This window comes from Neophocaena asiaeorientalis, unplaced genomic scaffold, assembly GCF_003031525.2.
Source record: "Neophocaena asiaeorientalis asiaeorientalis breed wild unplaced genomic scaffold, Neophocaena_asiaeorientalis_V1.1 scaffold98, whole genome shotgun sequence".
Taxonomy (NCBI): Eukaryota; Metazoa; Chordata; class Mammalia; order Artiodactyla; family Phocoenidae; genus Neophocaena; species Neophocaena asiaeorientalis.
In genome coordinates this window covers 1,743,478-1,760,661 of record NW_020172459.1, presented here as the reverse complement: position 1 = coordinate 1,760,661, position 17,184 = coordinate 1,743,478, and the positions used below count along the sequence as shown (strand labels likewise).

The following is a 17,184-nucleotide window of genomic DNA, read 5'->3' as shown; positions in this document are numbered from 1 at the left end:
GGGTCACGTCCTCCCAGCCGGCTTCGCCCGCCACCTCCCGGATTCCGGGCATAGCTTTCCTTTAAAAGGGAGGGAAGTTATAATAAACGCGAACGAGCCCCCTCGCCCCGCCGGGGCGCCCCACCCGGCGCTCCCCCTCCGCTGTCCCGGGCCGCCCTGGAACGCGAACGCAGCGGGTGGGAGGACGGGGGAGAGAGCGGCGGTGCTGAGACCACCTCCCTCCCCGCTGGCCCCCAAGCCCGGGGTCCCCGCTGCGGCCCCGGGCAGGAAAGGGGGTCACCTTCGCGCTTTAATTCCGCAGACGGATGTTTCTGGGCACCGACTCCCTCCCGGGGCACTGGGGACTCCCAGTCCACGCAGTCTCGCCTCCAGGGAGGTCAAGGTCGAGGGGCGCCCCTCGGAGTCAGGAGCCAGGTTCTGCATACTTAGATGCCAGGCCAGGAGATTACCTAGTGCCCTCCCCAGGAAATTACCATCTCATCCAAGTCTGTGAGCAGCCCCCTAACCCAGCAGAAGGTACTTTGTAAAGACAGACCAAACGCCGAAGTTGGGGAGGAGGGCCAGGTACTACTCCTCTTGCCTATGATGAAGCGCTCGCTATTGGTAAGCTGAAGAGCCATTAAAGTGACCTGGCGATATAAAACCATTTAGGGAATCTATTCTGAGAAAAGTATTAAACAAACAAACAAAACAAAAACCTCACTCTGCCTAAAGGCAGATATTTCTAGCGGGGCTGTGGAGTGTAGCTCATAATTGGAGACGGCCCAAATGACACCGTCGGGGGGCGTGGGGGGGGGTGGGCGGGCAGAACTGAGCAGCCTGGTCTATTAACCCGACTGAACGTCGCGCATTACTTCTTGGCAACAAAGACTATCTAGAAATGGCCATGCAAAATAGCAACCTATGAATAAACAGGGGAATTCAGAAAGATGAATTGATACTACCGTGCAGCCTTATATCTGCAGAATAAGCTTGGAAAAGGCACCTGTCCCTAAGTAGCTGATATCTTGAAACTAGTGTGGTTTGCAGTTGTTCTTTTGGCGAACGTGTCTTAGCTGATTCTGATTAACTGTAATTTGATGGTTAAGTGTAAAATGTGGATGATTTCTTGGGTCGTCTGCCTGTTGAGAGACAGATGCTTTCCATAACTGCGAACACAGAGAAGCAAGTGTGCTGGGGGCCGTGCACCAGAAATGGACTGGATGCTTAAGCGAATACTGGGGTCCTGTGGGAACCAAAGGGGATGAAAAGTAGACGGCAGAATACCAAAGGGACCTGCTGCCTACCTGTAGGGGATCCCATGCCTGCCCTCCAGCCTTCCAGCCTCCCTTTGTACTGTTGCTGAGCGGGAGACTATCTGCCCGTGGCCAAACCAGAGCCCTCTGCTGCTCACTCATCCAGAGTGCCTCTTCCCTGTGCCAGGGGCAAACTCAGCAAGAGCTGGGCGGCGACTGCGGCATCGTTCAGCCCCGCTGGAGATGTGGAGCCTCCAGGAGTCGTGGGCCAGCCCCCTACAGTGCAGCTACAGGTCAGATTTGCAAGAAAGAGCAGGCAGTTGCCTGGCAGTGGTTATTCACATGTTCACTCACTCATCACCCCTTCATTCAAGACTATTCATGGTATATCAGCACCAGGGGTACAGCTGTGAACAAGAGGACCTGGACCAAGCTCTCACTGAGTTTAGCTGGGGGTGGGGAGAGACTGTAAACAAACATGATTTTAGACAGGGACAAGTGCTGCAAAGAAAAGGCAGTGTGCGGGGCTGCTTTAGAGTGGAGGGGCAAATGGAGGTGACGCTTGAATGAGGAAAAGAGTTGGCGGTAAAAACAACAAGTGCTGTTTTTTTTTTGGTTTTTGTTTTTTGCTGCCCTGAGGTCAGAAAGAAGGTGGTCTGGAGAGAGGGAGGGCGGGGCATGGGGAATAAGGGAGAAGGTAGGGCCAGAGTGCAGGGGCGGAGTCTAAGCAAGGACGGACACAACACTGACCCCAACGTGGATGAATCTCCAGACATGACTCTGAGTGAAAGAAGCCTTATGCAGAAGAGCTCCTGCTCCATTTATGGCAAGCTCTACAGCAGAAAAACTAGACAGTAGTGGAAAAAAGTCAGGATGGTGGCTGCCTCAGGGTGTGTGTGGGAGGCAAGGATTGGCTGGAAAAGAACATGAAGAAACTTTTGGGGGTGATGATAATGTTCTATATCTTAATAGGGGCTTGGGTCACACAAGTGTATGCTTTTGTCAAAAATCATGAAATGTACAGTTAAGATTTGTGCATTTAATCTTGAGAAAGAAAAACAGAGCTGGAGGAATCAGGCTCCCTGACTTCAGACTATACTACAAAGCTACAGTAATGAAGACAGTATGTTACTGGTACAAAAACAGAAATATAGAGCAATGGAACAGGATAGCAAGCCCAGAGATAAACCCACGCACATATGGTCACCTTATCTTTGATAAAGGAGGCAAGAATATACAGTGGAGAAAGGACAGCCTCTTCAATAAGTGGTGCTGGGAAAACTGGACAGCTACATGTAAAAGAATGAAATTAGAACACTCCCTAACACCATACACAAAAATAAACTCAAAATGGATTAAAGACCTAAATGTAAGGCCAGACACTATCAAACTCTTAGGGGAAAACATAGGCAGAACACTCTGTGACATAAATCACAGCAAGATCCTTTTTGACCCACCTCCTAGAGAAATGGAAATAAAAACAAAATTAAACAAATGGGACCTAATGAAACTTAAAAGCTTTTGCACAGCAAAGGAAACCATAAACACACGGTTGCACATCCCAGGGAAGGTAGTGGGGGAGTAGGCACTGTGAACCTGGAGCTCAGAGAGGTCCCATCTCTGCAAAGATGTGGAAGGTTTGGTGCAGATGGAGTTTCAACCCTGGGGCTCATGAGGTCACTGAAGGTGTCTGTTCTGAGCCAGGAGCCCTCCAAGGGTGAGAGGTCAGGGGACCAGGGAGTGAGGAGGAGAGGGGTGAGGTATCACAGAAGCCCGGAGGGTATGACTGCTCCCATGTGTAAGCTGCTCCGGTTGCAGGACAGGGAGGGACCTGGGTTTGGTGTCAAGAGCAGGCCCGTGCGTGTGAGGGGACCTGAGTCCAGCTGGAGGGGTGCGGTGGGACCCTGCAGTGCCCCACCCCTAGGAGCACTCCTCACTGTGGCCATGCAGACGGTGCTCCCCCGCAGTGGGGCATGCAGCACCCTAGGGGGAGAATGGAGGTGACAGAGAACGTTATAACTGCTTGGAGAAATCCTGCTCTAGGGGAGCAGAGACGTGGGAGGGAGGGAGGGGGAAAGGGTGCAGTTCCTAGGCTGGGGTTTGACAGGGAGGGAGCCCCTGATGACACTCAGAAGTGAGGCGTGAATCACCCACTTAATGTGCTGATTCAGAGCAGGACAGATGAGGCTTTGAGACAGGCAAGGCTGAGCCACAAAGCAAGCAGTGGAGCGACACGGGAGCTGTCCTAGAAGGGACCCGGAGGTGTGGGGTCCCCCCCACCCGGGCGCAGGCTCCACACCTTCTGGGCCTCGGGGCATCTGTAAGCACCCCCTTCCCAGGGGTTTCCCTGGCTGCCCCGCCCATCCACCCTCTCACTCCCCACTCCAGCCCAGCACCACACCTGAGCTAGCCCTGTGCCCAGGGGTCCCATGGTGGGGGGCTGGGGGGTCATGGGGGCCAAAGGAGGGGTCGGGCCTCCCTCAACCAGCATGGCCTCATCAGTAGGCTGAGGACAGTGGGAACTGGGGGTCTCCAGGTGCCTTGAGTGGCCTCTCTAGAGCCAGGGCCCTTCCCCCATGTGGCAATGGGATGGAGAAGGAGGTCTCAGGGTCTCTCCTGCCATGGGCCTTCCCAGCAGGCAGGACGGGTGTCACGGCCCATGTGATGTGAGGGCCCCAGGGGTCTCTCCCCCTGCGTCTGGTCTGGGCATTTCCCTCTCAGGGTGTTGGGGGTGATCAAGCACTGGTCCTCGTAGGGTAGGAATACATTACTCAAATAAGCCAGCTCTTTCGAGTGTAAAGTTTGTTCCAGAAGTGGCCTTCAAGAATCCCTGGGGAGGGCCAGGGAAGCACCTGGACTGTTCCAGCTGGAGCCTCTCCCCAGCCCAGGCTTCCCAGGCTGAGAAATGAATAGCGGGCAGCACACCCACAGACACCAGAACATTTGTCATTTTGACAAATACACTTTTCCATTTTAAAATGTGAGCATGCCCTCAGAACACACCGTCTGACCAGCACAAAACGTCCTTACTTCTTCTTGGACCACGCAGCGCTCAGTGAAATAAGCTGGTGGAATCGTAACCCACTAATTCTTGCAACACTTGTAGAGCAAACAGAGAGACGCAGAGCCCTTCTTCAGGGTAAGGAGAACACAGGACCCTTCTTCAGAGTCTGGTTTACTCAGGGGTGTTGCTGAGCCAAGGAGCTTCACCGCTCGTGGCTCGGCAGCCTTTCCAGAGACTGTCTGCCTGGAACTTTGAAAAGAAAAATGCATTTCACTCTTACCTTGGCTCTGGGACGGACTTGACTCCCGAGTTTGGAACAAGAGTGGCCAGAGAACAGCCCCCAGCAGGCATTCAGCAATGCCACATTTTTGCACCTCAAACATCATGGCCTCCATCACCCAACAAGAAACCACCTGTGCACAGTGACCACAGAGTTCTTCACCTGCGTGGTCCCCAGCCTCTCCCTGCTTCTAAAAGCACCTTTCTTCAATGCGCCGAGGTCTGTTTCACTTTCCCTTTTCCACAAGGACGACCAACCGCCAACCTCCCCATCAGAGCATCTCCAACCCGTGTGCAGAATAAAGATTGGCTGTGCCCACGCCCACCCGCAGCCTGTCCATCCTTGGCCTGCCCAGCAGGAGGCCCAGCATCCGGCCAAGGTAAGCCGGGCATTCCCCCCCAAGGGCTGGTCCCTTTCCCCATTAGCGACATTAGCGTGACCACTTAGAAGGCATAAAGGGAATGGCAGGGAGAGCCAGGAACAGGGCCCCACGCACATCTCAAGAGCAAAAAGCACCACTCGCTGGGCACCACGCAGCGTCTCTACCTCAGAGGGCTGAGTCGCCACCCGGCCTCGTCCTGCTGCTTCCATACCCGAGCACCGCCCGCCACTTCTCTGGGGAAGAGCAGCTGCCTGGCCCTCCTGGCGTGGCCACGTGGAGAAGGCCTGGGCAGCCCCTGGGAGTGTCCAGTCACCACGGGGTACCCAGGCATTTCAGTCCCATCTCTCCCTGGACAGGAGGCTGGGCTGGAGCTGGCGCGGGGGCAGGAGGCACTTCTGGGAGATGGAGAGAAGATGGAGGAAGCCGAGGAAAGAAGGGCCAGCCTCCCTGGGGAGGTGCCTGCTGGGCGGGCCATTGAAAGCCTATTCCCTGCCGGCCGGGAGCCAGGGCTGCAGAACAAATGGAGCGACAGCTGTCCTCTGAATTCAGAGGGGCCAGCAGAGGTGCAGCCGCCCCTGCTAAACTAAGCATTCACTAAACTGGCTTCATGAGCCCCTGGGAAGCCTGATGCTTAGAACAGGTACGCAGGCCAAAGCCACCCCCCAACAAGGGCACGAGAAGAGAGAACCTGCAACCACATGGAATAACCCAAGACCGCTTACTAAGACACCTCCCCGCCAGTTACTGTTTCCCCAAGAAGGAAAGTCTCAAGATGATTTATGTCAAATCAATTATAATCTTCTGCTATAAAGTTTTCATTGAATTGGGAAATGTCCAGAAGTAGAAAGAAAGAAGAAAAATTGAGTTGCACCGTCCAAGATGGGTGCTGACGACACCTTTGTTCCAGTCTCACTTGGGCAGAGTTATTTGGTGATCTGCTTGCAGAGTTATTTTGTGCTCCTTTTGTGTTTGCAATTCCATGCTCTGTTTCTTCACGGCAGATGGCCACACTGATGGGCACTTAGCAGGGCGGCCCCAGTCGTCCAGCTCTGGGCATCAGTCACACTGCGTAGTACGTAAATGCTGCTCCGGGATCTCCCTGGATCTGTGCTGCTGGCTAGGGGTGGGCCGGCATTCGTGTGCACCACTTTCACGAGGATAACTGGTTTTCGTTTTTCAATCAGACGCTACACCCCTCGAGGTTGGAACTGTTGAACTTTTACACAACAGAGCACCCAAGAGGGCCAGCTAGATCTAGAGCAGGCACTCAGCAATTTGCTGGAACCAGTGATGTTATACTGTATTGACGTGTTGTTTAAAATGACTTGCCACCATGCTATAAATATGCTAGACACCAGAATGTAAACTCTCCAAGAACAGACTCCTGCCCTGTTCACTGCTCTACCCCCTGGACCAAGGACGGGGCTCTCTCTACTCAGAGAAGCTGCTCAGTAAATATTTGTTAAATGAACATTGTTTTAAACATGCTTGCTCAGTTTTATACATGTGTGATGAGCTGCCTAATTGTAGAGTACATATCATACTCCTGTTGCTGAAAGCATCTCAAATATCATTTTACTCAACACATCAGTTCCTGAACTGAATTTGTAGAACTGAAAGAGTTTACACCCAAGGGAATCTATCATTCGAGGAAACCTTGATGGACAGCATTCTTTGAAAAACGGAATCTGTTTGGAAATGCAATTAATGCTCAAAGTCATCTTACGTATGCCGGACTTTCATAGCTGTTCACTAGCCTGAGATTTGCCCCGGGAGAAGCAGGTCTGGGAACACCCCTAGCCCCGCCAAGGCGCCGTAACTTTGACCAGCACTAATGCTATTCCATTAACTGACCAGCTACAGGGAGGCCCAAGGCCTCTGACCGGTGCCGCCCAGAGAAGCTGTAATTCCACCTGCATGTCTGTCGATTAGGACCGAGTCCGTAAGGGTGGGGTCCAAGCATGAACGCAAAGCAGAAATCAGCTGCACATCTTTTCCCCTGGGGCCACCCCCAGAGTTGTCCACATGAAGACACTTGGAGCCCAAGGATTCTGCTGGGCAAGAAGGGTGCAGACACCTGGGACAAAAAGGGGCTGGGCCGGCATCTAATGGTTACTCTGAGGCTTAGAAACACTGTATCAAGTGGAAAAACCCATGCTCTGAAGGGCAGTGTGGCATCGTGGTTTGAAGAGTATAGACCATAGAGTCAGGCTACATGGGTTCAGATACTGTCTCACACTTCCTGTGTGACGGACAACTGCTTCCCTGCTCTGAGCCACAGTCTCCTCACCTGTAAAACAGGGTTGATAACAGTAATCCTAATAAAGATTTTGTGGGGATTAAATAAACTCATATATGTAAATTGTTCTCAAAAGTATTGAGGATACCAAAGATAGTTTGGTACCAAGGATATACCAAGGTAGAGCAAGGATACTTTTATTTATGTGGGTTATATCTATCAATATTTACCATATTAGAAATTAAAGTGAAAAAAATTTAATTAGTTATCAATTCATTTAAAAATCAATAAGAATGGGGACTTCCCTGGTGGTCCAGTGGTAAAGAATCCGCCTTCCAATGCAGGGGACGTGGGTTCAGTCCCTGGTTGGGGAACTAAGATCCCACATGCCACGGGGCAACTAAGCCCGCGCGCCACAACTCTCTCAGTGAGAGAGCCCGTGTGCCGCAAACTACAGAGCCCACACACCCTGGAGCCCACGCGCCACATCTAGAGAGAGAAAACCCGCACGCCACAACTAGAGAGAAGTGTGGGTGCTGCAACACAAGATCCCGCGTGCCTCAACAAAAGATCCTGCATGCTGCAACTAAGACCTGATGCAGATTTAAAAAAAAAAAATCAATAAGAACATTAGTACGTATTAACATGATACCTGTTTATGAAAACTAACTATATTTTCCAAGACAAAAAATAATTACTAAGACTTCTATACCCAGCCAAGATGCAGTAGCAGGAACCAAACAAAATATGTAAAACAAGAGACAAAATATATGAAACAATTGTTTTCAAGATACTGAACATCAGGATGGTGATCCATAAGAGACAGAACAGACAAGTGAACAGTGATTGCCCCAGCCTACTGCCTCAAGAGCGCTCCCAGGCCTGAGCTTGGAGAAAAGGAACCCAGGCAGAGCTGAGAGAACTCCCTTAAAGAGATGCAGCAGAGAGCCCAGGGAGACAGAGGCAGCTGGATTTCATGGGACTGGATCCTGGGAAGGAGAAGGTTGCACAGAGAGAGAACTCCGAAGATCAGAGGGTCCGCCTCAAGTACTCAGCTGAGTGCTGACAAGCACGTGCATGTGAGAAACTACTCCCTCGGGGAAAACCACTGGAAATAGTGCGAGGAAACAGTGTCTGGTACCTTTACGGGGCCAAGAACAATGCCTATTTCCACCAGCCAGATTGAGAAATCCCGGGATGGAGGAACGTAAACTACCCAAACTGAACACTGAGGGATAGACTGAAAAAAATGTAGAGAACCCCAGCAACCGGTAACACTATTACAAAATGGTAAAATGTCGACACTAGTGGACTGTGCATACAATGACTTTTTAGAGCAAGTACTAAAAAATCTATACAAAGAGGTACACCAAAAAACGCTACAGATAAATCAAAGTGGAATTCTAAAAATATGTTCAAGGGTAACATGGGGAGGCAGAATAAAAAGGAATGATACACACACAGCTTGGACATATCTCAAGAGCATTATGCTGGGTGAAAAAAAAAAGCCAGTCTTCAAAGATGACGTACTATGCAAGTCATATAACATCTTTGAAATAACAAAGTTATGTTATAGAGAAGGAAAACAGTTTAGTGGTTGCCAGGGGTTAGGAATGGTTGGAGAGGGGGTAAGTGTGACTCTAAAGGAGTTTTCTGATCCATTAACATGGGTTGTCTCTCCATTTATTTAGATTTTATTTAATTTCACTGAACAATGTTTTGTAGTTTCCAGTGTACAAGTCTTGCCCTACTTTAGATAGTTTATTCCCAAGTATTTTATTCTTTTGGGTGTGATTGTAAATGCACTTGCTTTCTTAATTTCCTTTTCAGATATTTCCTTGTTAGTGTATAGAAATACAATTAAAATTTGTACACTGATCTTGTATCCAATAACCCTGCTGAACTTGTTTATTAATTCTAATAGTTTCGTAGGGGATTCCTTAAGTTTTTCCACATAACAGATGTCATCTGCAAATATAGTTTCACTTCTTCCCTTCCAAACTTGATGCTTTTATTTTTCTTGCCTATTTTCCCTGGCTGGAACCTCCAGTACACTGTTGAATAGAAATCTTGTTCTTGCTGTTAGCCTGAAAGTATTGTCTTTCACCATTAAATATATTAGCTGTGTTTTGTAGACCTCTTTTATCATGCTGAGGAATTTCCCTGTCTTGCTTGGTTGTTATATATGTTTTATCGTGAAAGGGTGTCAGATTTTTGTCAAATGCTTTTCTTGTATCTATTGAAAGGATCATGTCACTTTTCTCCTGTATTCTATTAATGTGGTGTGTTACATTGTTTGATGTTCATATATTATTCCAATCTTGCATTCCTGGGATAAATCCTAGGGTAATGGTGTGTAATCCTCTGTACATGTTGCTAGATTTGGGTTGCTAGTAATCAGCTGAGGATTTTTGTGTATATTCATGAGATGTTGGTCTGTGGTTTTCTTTGTTTTGTGATGTCTTTCTCTGGTTTTGATATCAAGTACATGATCTCACAGTATGAGTTGGGAAGTGTCCCCGCTTCTTCTATTTTTGGAAGAGTTTGTGAAGGATTGGTGTTAATTCTTTAAACGTTTGGTAGAATTCCCCTGTAAAACTTCTGGTCCTGGGTTTTCCTTTGTGGGTAGCTTTTAAATTACTAATTCAATCTCTTTATTTGTTATGAGTCTTTTCAGATTTTCTATATTTCCTTGAGTTAGTATTGGTAGTTTGTGTTTCTATGAACTTGTCCATTTCATCCGGGTTGTCTAATTTATTGGTATAGAACTGTTCATAGTATTCTTTTTTTTAATATTTATTTGGTTGTGTGGGGACTTAGTTGTGGCAGGAGGGCTCCTTAGTTGCGGCATGTGAGCTCCTTAGTTGCAGCTCACCGGATCCTTACTTGCGGCTCACTGTCTCCTTAGTTGCGGCACACAGGCTTCTTAGTTGTGGCATGCGAACTCTTAGTTGCGGCATGCATGTGGGATCTAGTTCCCTGATCAGCAATCGAACCCGGGCCCCCTGCATTGGGAGCATGGAGTCTTATCCACTGCACCACCAGGGAAGTCCCCCAGAGTATTCTCTCATAACCCTTTTATTTCTGTTAGCTTGATAGTGATTCCTTTCTTCTTCTTCTTTTTTTTTTTTTTTAGTTGCGGCATGCAGACTCTTAGTTGCAGCATATGGACTTTCTTAGTTGTGGCATGTGGACTTCTCAGTTGTGGCATGCATGTGGGATCTAGTTCCCTGACCAGGGATCAAACCCAGGCCCCCTGCATTGGGAGCATGGAGTCTTACCCACTGGACCACCAGAGAAGTCTTGTGATTCCTTTGTTTCATTTCTGATTTTAGTCATTTGTGTGTGTGTGTGTGTGTGTGTCAGTTTAGCTGAAGGTTTATCAGTTTTGCTGATCTTTTTAAAGAACCAGCTTTGGTTTCATTGACTTTTATTTTTCCATTCTCTATTTATTTCCACTTTGCTTTATTTTGTTTCCTTCCTTCTGCTTGCATTGGGTTTAGTTTTCTCATCTGTTTCTAATTTCTTAAGGTGAAAAGATAGGTTATTGATTTCAGATCTTTCTTCTATTTTAATGTACACTTTAACAGGTACAAATCTCCCTCTGAGTACTGCTTTTCCTTCATCCCGTAAGTTTTTGTATATTTGTCTTCATTTTCATTCATCTCAATGTATTTTCTAATTTCCTTTGTGATCTATTCTTTGACCCTTGTGTTCTTTAGGACTATGTTAATTTCCACATATTTGTAAATTTCCCAAATTTCCTTCTGTTATTGATTTCTAATTTCATTCCATGTTGTCAGAGAACGTATTTTGTACGATATTAGTCATCTTAGATATTTTGAGCTTTGTTTTATTGGCCTAGCATATGATCTATCCTGGAGAATGCTTCATGTGCCCATGAGAAGAACGTGTATTTTGCTTTTTTTTGTTGTTGTTGGCTGCACCATGTAGCATGTGGGATCTTAGTTCCCCGACCAGTGATCAAACCCACACCCCTCGCATTGGAAGTGTGGAGTCTATACCACTGGACTGCCAGGGAAACCCCTGTATTTTGCTTTTGTTAGGTGGAGTGGTCTGTAGATGTCTCCTTCCCTTCTCTGTGTTATTGTTATACATATTATGTCCATATATATTATAAACCCAACAATAAATTCTTATAATCCTTACTTTACATAATCCTGTGTCTTTTAAAGATTCTGTGAGAAGAAAGTGGAGTAATTATATATTTATAAAATTATACTAAACTTTTTTTAGCATTTCTGATTCTATTTTTCTTGTGGATTTGAGTTACCATCTGGTGTCATTACCTTATTCCAAAACAGCTTTGTTGCCACCTCCCTCCTCAGTGCTGTTATTGTCAGATAACATTTTGACAAAATCTTGACAAATACTTCTATAAGTATGTGTCAAGAAAAGCCTAAGAATACAGTTATATACATATATCCTAGGTAATTACGTTTTAAACAAGAGAAGAAAAGAAGGGAAATATGCAATTATACTGTCTTTTGAAATTATCCATCTTTACTGACACTTTGTTTTTCACATGGATTTGAATTACTATCTTGTGTCATTTGTTTTCAGTCTGAAGAACTTATTTTAGTATTTCTTATGTCAGGCTTGCTAGCAATTTATTTTTTCAGGTTCCCTTAATTTTGAAATATCTTTATGTTTTGAAAGACAGTTTTGCTGGATATTGAATTCTTGGTTGACAGGATCTTACTTTAAGCACTTTGAATACCATCTTCCGGCCTCCATTGTTTTTGATGTCAGCTGTCAATCTTATATGTGATGAATTGTTTTCCTCTTGCTGTTTTTTTAATATTTTCTCTTTATCTTTGACTTTCAGTGTTGTGACTATGATATATCTCAGTGTGGATCTCTTTATGTTTATCCTACCTGAAGTTCATTGTGCTTATTTGATGTACAGATTAATGTCTATGATCAAATTTGGGAAAATTTCAGCCATGACTCCTAATAGTTTTTATGCCCCCTTTTCTCCCTTTTCTCCATTATGCATATGTTGGTGCACTAAATAGTGTCTCACATTAGTCTGAGGCTCTGATTATTTTTCTTGTTTTTCAGATTGCATTATCTCTATTGAACCCATCTTCAAGTTCACCAGTTCTTTCTTCTGCCAACTCAAATCTGTAGAAAGCCCCAGTGAATTCTTCATTTTGGTTATTGTACCAGAATTTTCATGTCCAGAATTTTTATCTGGTTCTTTTATATAATTTCTCTTTATTGGTATTCTCTATCTGATGAGACATTGTCATCAAGTCGTCTTCTTTTTTTTTTGGCCACGCCGCACGACTTATGGGATCTTAGTTCCTGGACCAGGGATTGAACCCAGGCCATGACAGTGAAAGAGCTGAGTCCTAGGGACTTCCCTGGTAGTCCAGTGAGTAAGACTCTGCACTCCAAATGCAGGGGGCCCAGCTTCGATCCCTGATCAGGGAACTAGATCCCACATGCATGCCGCAACTAAGAGTTTGCACGCCACAACTAAAGATCCCGCATGCCTCAACTAAGGAGCCCACATGCTGCAACTAAGACCCAGCACAGCCTAAATAAATAAATAAATAAGAACCTGAGTCCTGATCACTGGACTGCCATTGAATTCCCAAGTCATCTTTTAATTCTTTAAGCATGGTTTCCTTTAGTTCTTTGAAAATATTTATAATGGTTGCTTCTTTTCCTATGTATGGGTCACACTTTACTGTTTTTTGTGTGCGTCAAATAGTTTTTGTTGAAAACTGGATGTTTTAGATATTATACTAGCAACTCTGGATACCAATTCTCTCCATCCCCCAGGAATTGATGCTGTTCTTTGCTTGGTCATTTATTTGTTTAGTGACTTGCTGAACTAACTCTGTGAAGTCTATTTCCCCTGCAGTGTGAAGCTTCTGATGTCCCTATTCAGATCTTGTCTTGCTCTTATATTTTAGTCTGGCTTCCCAGGGGTCACCCCTGGGTCAGCATAAGCCACTTATTGGTCAATGGGTGTGCTTAAGCCCCCTTGAACAGTTATATTTTTTACCCTTTACCATTGGGTGTATGTGTGGTTTGGATGCTGCTATCACAGCTTGAGGATCTTTTTTTTTTCTTGGCCTATGTTCAGCCAGAGACCAGTAGCTTGGATTGTCCCCCTCTGATCCCTCCTAAGAATGTTCAGCCTTGGCCATGCACACAGTCTTCCAAACTCCTTTAACTTTTACGTTAAAGCCTGACTTCCTAGGCTTTGCCTCTGCATGAAAGTAGCTTATTGTTCAGCTAGTGTTCGGTCAGAAGTTCTGCTTAAGGCCCTTGTGCCAAAGAGGCTTCCACATTGTGCTGAGTTTTTGTGCAGACTGGAAAGTGTTTCCAAGACTGCTCACATCCTGCTGCGATTGCCCCTAAGCGGGTGAAGCCTAATGCTTGTATACAGACTTCCTGACACCCATGGCTGACTGTGATCCCTGGAGAATTTTTCTTGGCTGTCTCTTTCCCTGGTTTTCTCTATCAAACTTCTGGCTGCTCTGCCGTTTTGCTTGTTGCTACTAATATCATGGAGCTATGAGTGCCTTCTTAATCGCTCTCAACCAAAATCTCGTTTTCAACAACACCCTTAGCATGAAATTTTCCACCCTCTCCTGCAAATAAAATCAGTCCCCCTCGGACAGAGCTGGGAGCTCTTAGTTCTTATGGTCTGACTCTCCCCTGGAGAGAATCTCTGCACCACCGCACAGGATCTAGGCTTAGGGACAGCAACCCACTTATCCTAAACTGAACATGTCTTCTCTAAAAGTGGGCTCTGGGCTAAAAGTAGCTCCTGGTCTTCTTGGCTTGCCCCTCTTGGTGTGGAACCTCCCCCCATAAGCAATCTGGGGTGGGGATTGCGGCCCCAGGATTCTCAGCCTGTGCACCTGGAGTAGAGCCTCTGCTCTACTGGTAGGGTCTGCGGGAGAGGGAGTCCCTCCTCTTCTTGCCTGCACCAAGTAGGGTGCCTGGAATAGAGTTTCTGTAAGGTGGAGCCGACAGGGGAGGGAGTGGGTTGTAGCTCAGTTGCCAAAGAAATCTTATTGAGATTTAGGTTTTCTTGAATGAATGTTTCTCCATTTGCTGTATGCCCTTAGGACAATTTCCAGAGGCTTTTAATTATTCTTCTTAATCATTTTCTCCAGTTAAATGGTTGTTTTGTTGGGGGGAGAGTCCACCATGCCCTTCACTCCAACATTCCAGAAACAGATTCACTTCTGTGACTTTTTTTTTACTGTATTTGCATCCAGCAATGTTGAATGCATAGGCTTTACCGGTCTCTCAGCTATTGTGCGTATTACTCTAGTCAAGACTGCCTGGTAACTTAACCTGTAAGATGTCCTAGCAGTTTTTTCATATCTAATTTTAAAAGATGGGAGAAATAAATTTGGTCTTTCCAACATTTAAATCATTCAATTCCTTTAACTTCAGAATTACTGGTCTTAAAGGGACAATGCAACTTAAGTGGCACAGTAGTGCTGAAAACGTTCTATTGCATAAGATACAACAAACTAAAGTAAGATCTCAGCACTGTGGAAGACAAAATGCACTGGACAATTAAGGAGATGATTCTATTCAGCCTACTGCGCTAGGGAAAAGGGTTCAAAAAAGTGGAAGGGGGTCTGGGACTTTATAGAGCCAGATAAACAAGGGAGTCATGAAAAAGGGTGGAGGCACGTCCAATCTGCAAGCACAGGGTGGTCCTTCACAATTAGCCATCTCCCAGAACATTAGGGGGTCAATGTGGTTATTCCCCTCAAATTTCAGTTGTTGCTGAACTCAGAGGCAATCATAAACCTCCTGTGCAGGTGAGGAAGGGTCTAAGTGTTCATATCTCAGGCATTCTTGTTGGCGTTTTGTAAAACCATTTGAACCATCTGTTGGAAGGTGGTGGCGAAGGTCAGTTCTTTCAGGGTCCTAGAGATCAGACTTCTTAAAAGAGGGAAACCTAAATGAAAAAGGAATATAAAAGCTGTACGAAAGTAAGAGCCCCAGATTGAACGCTGAAAGTACCTAGTCCAGCAGATTCTAAGAGGTCAGTGGGGGAAAATCTTTCAGCTATGCAGCAGCACTGATTATTGAGCCTCTTAAAGCCCCCTTGCTAGATGTCAATGCTTTTGGTGATGCTGTTCACAGTCTTGGTTGCCTCCATACAGGACATGTATGACCCAAGCCTTTGGCCCACCTGTCCAGGGAAATCCAGCTCATGAAATGTCTGCCGCAGCAATAACTCCTTCCAGGTCTGTAACAAGTCACCAAGCTTCTCCAGATCCTGGGGAAATGGCCAGGCAATCCAGAGACCCAACAGGGATCTAGCTGGTCAGGCTTCAGCCTTAGTGATGCCAAGTTGGGTGGGAAGGAGGAAAACTGGAAACATTCATTTGGAGGGTTCTTGCCAGATGCTGACACAAACTGGAAACACTGAAAATTTAGTAAGGTTTGACAATTTGGGAAAGGTAGCAGGGTCCAGTTCAATGTGCAAGTAGGTACCAAAACCGATTCTTCCAGTGTCAAGGAAGTCAATTAAATCTCTACCAGATAAGGGCTGCCCTGTTGGCGCAGTGATTAAGAATTCACCTGACAATTCAGGGGACACAGGTTCGAGCCCTGGTCTGGGAAGATCTCACATGCTGTGGAGCAACTAAACCCGTGCGCCACAACTACTGAGCCTGCACTCTAGAGCCCGTGAGCCACAACTACTGAACCGACGTGCCACAACTACTGAAGCCCACGCACCTAGGGCCCGTGCTCTGCAACGAGAAGCCACCACAATGAGAAGCCTGCACACCGCAATGAAGAGTAGCCCCCGCTTGCCACAACTAGAGAAAGCCCACGCACAGCAATAAAGACCCAACACAGCCAAAATAAATAAATAAATAATTTTCAAAAAGAAACCTTTACCAGATAAGACAAAGTTTGCACCTCCATCAGTTACCCACAATTTACAAAGAAAGTGCAAAGTGGCTCAAAGGCAATGAACAGGGCTGGAATCTGAATACCTAGAAGAATGCACAGTGCATAGTTTTCTACTGAAACACAATTTTTGCTCTCAGGTCTCTAATCTCAAAGATACACTAATCTTGCCTGCAAAATAAGTCTGGTCTCATTAGACCTGGCCTGGTGTTTTCACAGATGCAGCAAGAATGGTAATTTACCTCAGGCCTTCCTAAGTTCGCTTTACTGGAAGTTTTCCTAAGGAATCTCAGAGTGCACATTTTTTTTTTTTGGCTGAGCTGGGTCTTTGTTGCTGTGCACGGTCTTTCTCTAGTTGTGGCGAGCGGGGGTTACTCCTCGTTGCGGTGTGCGGGCTTCTCATTGAAGTGGCTGCTCTTGTTGTGGAGAGCGGGCTTTAGTGGTCGCAGTACGCAGGGGCTCAGTAGTTGCAGTGCAGGGGCCCTAGGGCACGTGGGCTTCAGTAGTTGCAGCACACAGGCTCAGTACTTGTGGCGCATGGGGTCAGTTGCTCCACACGGCATGTGGAATCTTCCCAGATCAGGGATTGAACCTGTGTCCCCTGAATTGGCAGGAGGATTCTTAACCTCTGCACCACCAGGGAAGTCCTCAGAGTACACTTACGCGGGCCCCTCACTGTTGCGGAGCACAGGCTCCGGACGCGCAGGCTCAGCGGCCATGGCTCACGGGCCTATCCGCTCCGTGGCATGTGGGATCCTCCCAGACCGGGGCACGAACCCGCGTCCCCTGCATCGGCAGGCGGACTCCCAACCACTGCGCCACCAGGGAAGCCCCAGACTGCACTTTTAAAAAAGCTTCTTGAGGCTAGGAAACCAAGCAAAGAAGAGCCACCAGATCTCACTGCAGTACCTATAGACTTAGGTGAATTCCTCTCTTCTCAAGGTTCCCAAGATATCTTAAGGATCCTGGGCCTGCCAGGAAGTGACCTTCCTTACTCACCTGTAAGGCTAGGAGACCTGTAAGCCAGGAAACAGGCTGGTGTTCCAAAGAGGGTTTTGTAAGCCTTGGCTCCATAAAGTCAACCTTAGCTTCTTAAAAGTGTCTGGTCAAAAA

The 17,184-nt window shown here is 46.7% G+C and overlaps 1 protein-coding gene across 1 annotated transcript in view; it reads right to left on the bottom strand.

Moving 5' to 3' along the window:
• LIMS2 (LIM zinc finger domain containing 2) overlaps positions 1 to 17,184 on the bottom strand; it is a 58,367-nt gene that overhangs the window by 31,201 nt on the left and 9,982 nt on the right. The window contains exon 2 of the mRNA XM_024738018.1: positions 17,071 to 17,173. The gene's annotated coding sequence lies outside the window, so the exon portion shown is untranslated. The remainder of the gene's footprint in view (positions 1 to 17,070; positions 17,174 to 17,184) is intronic.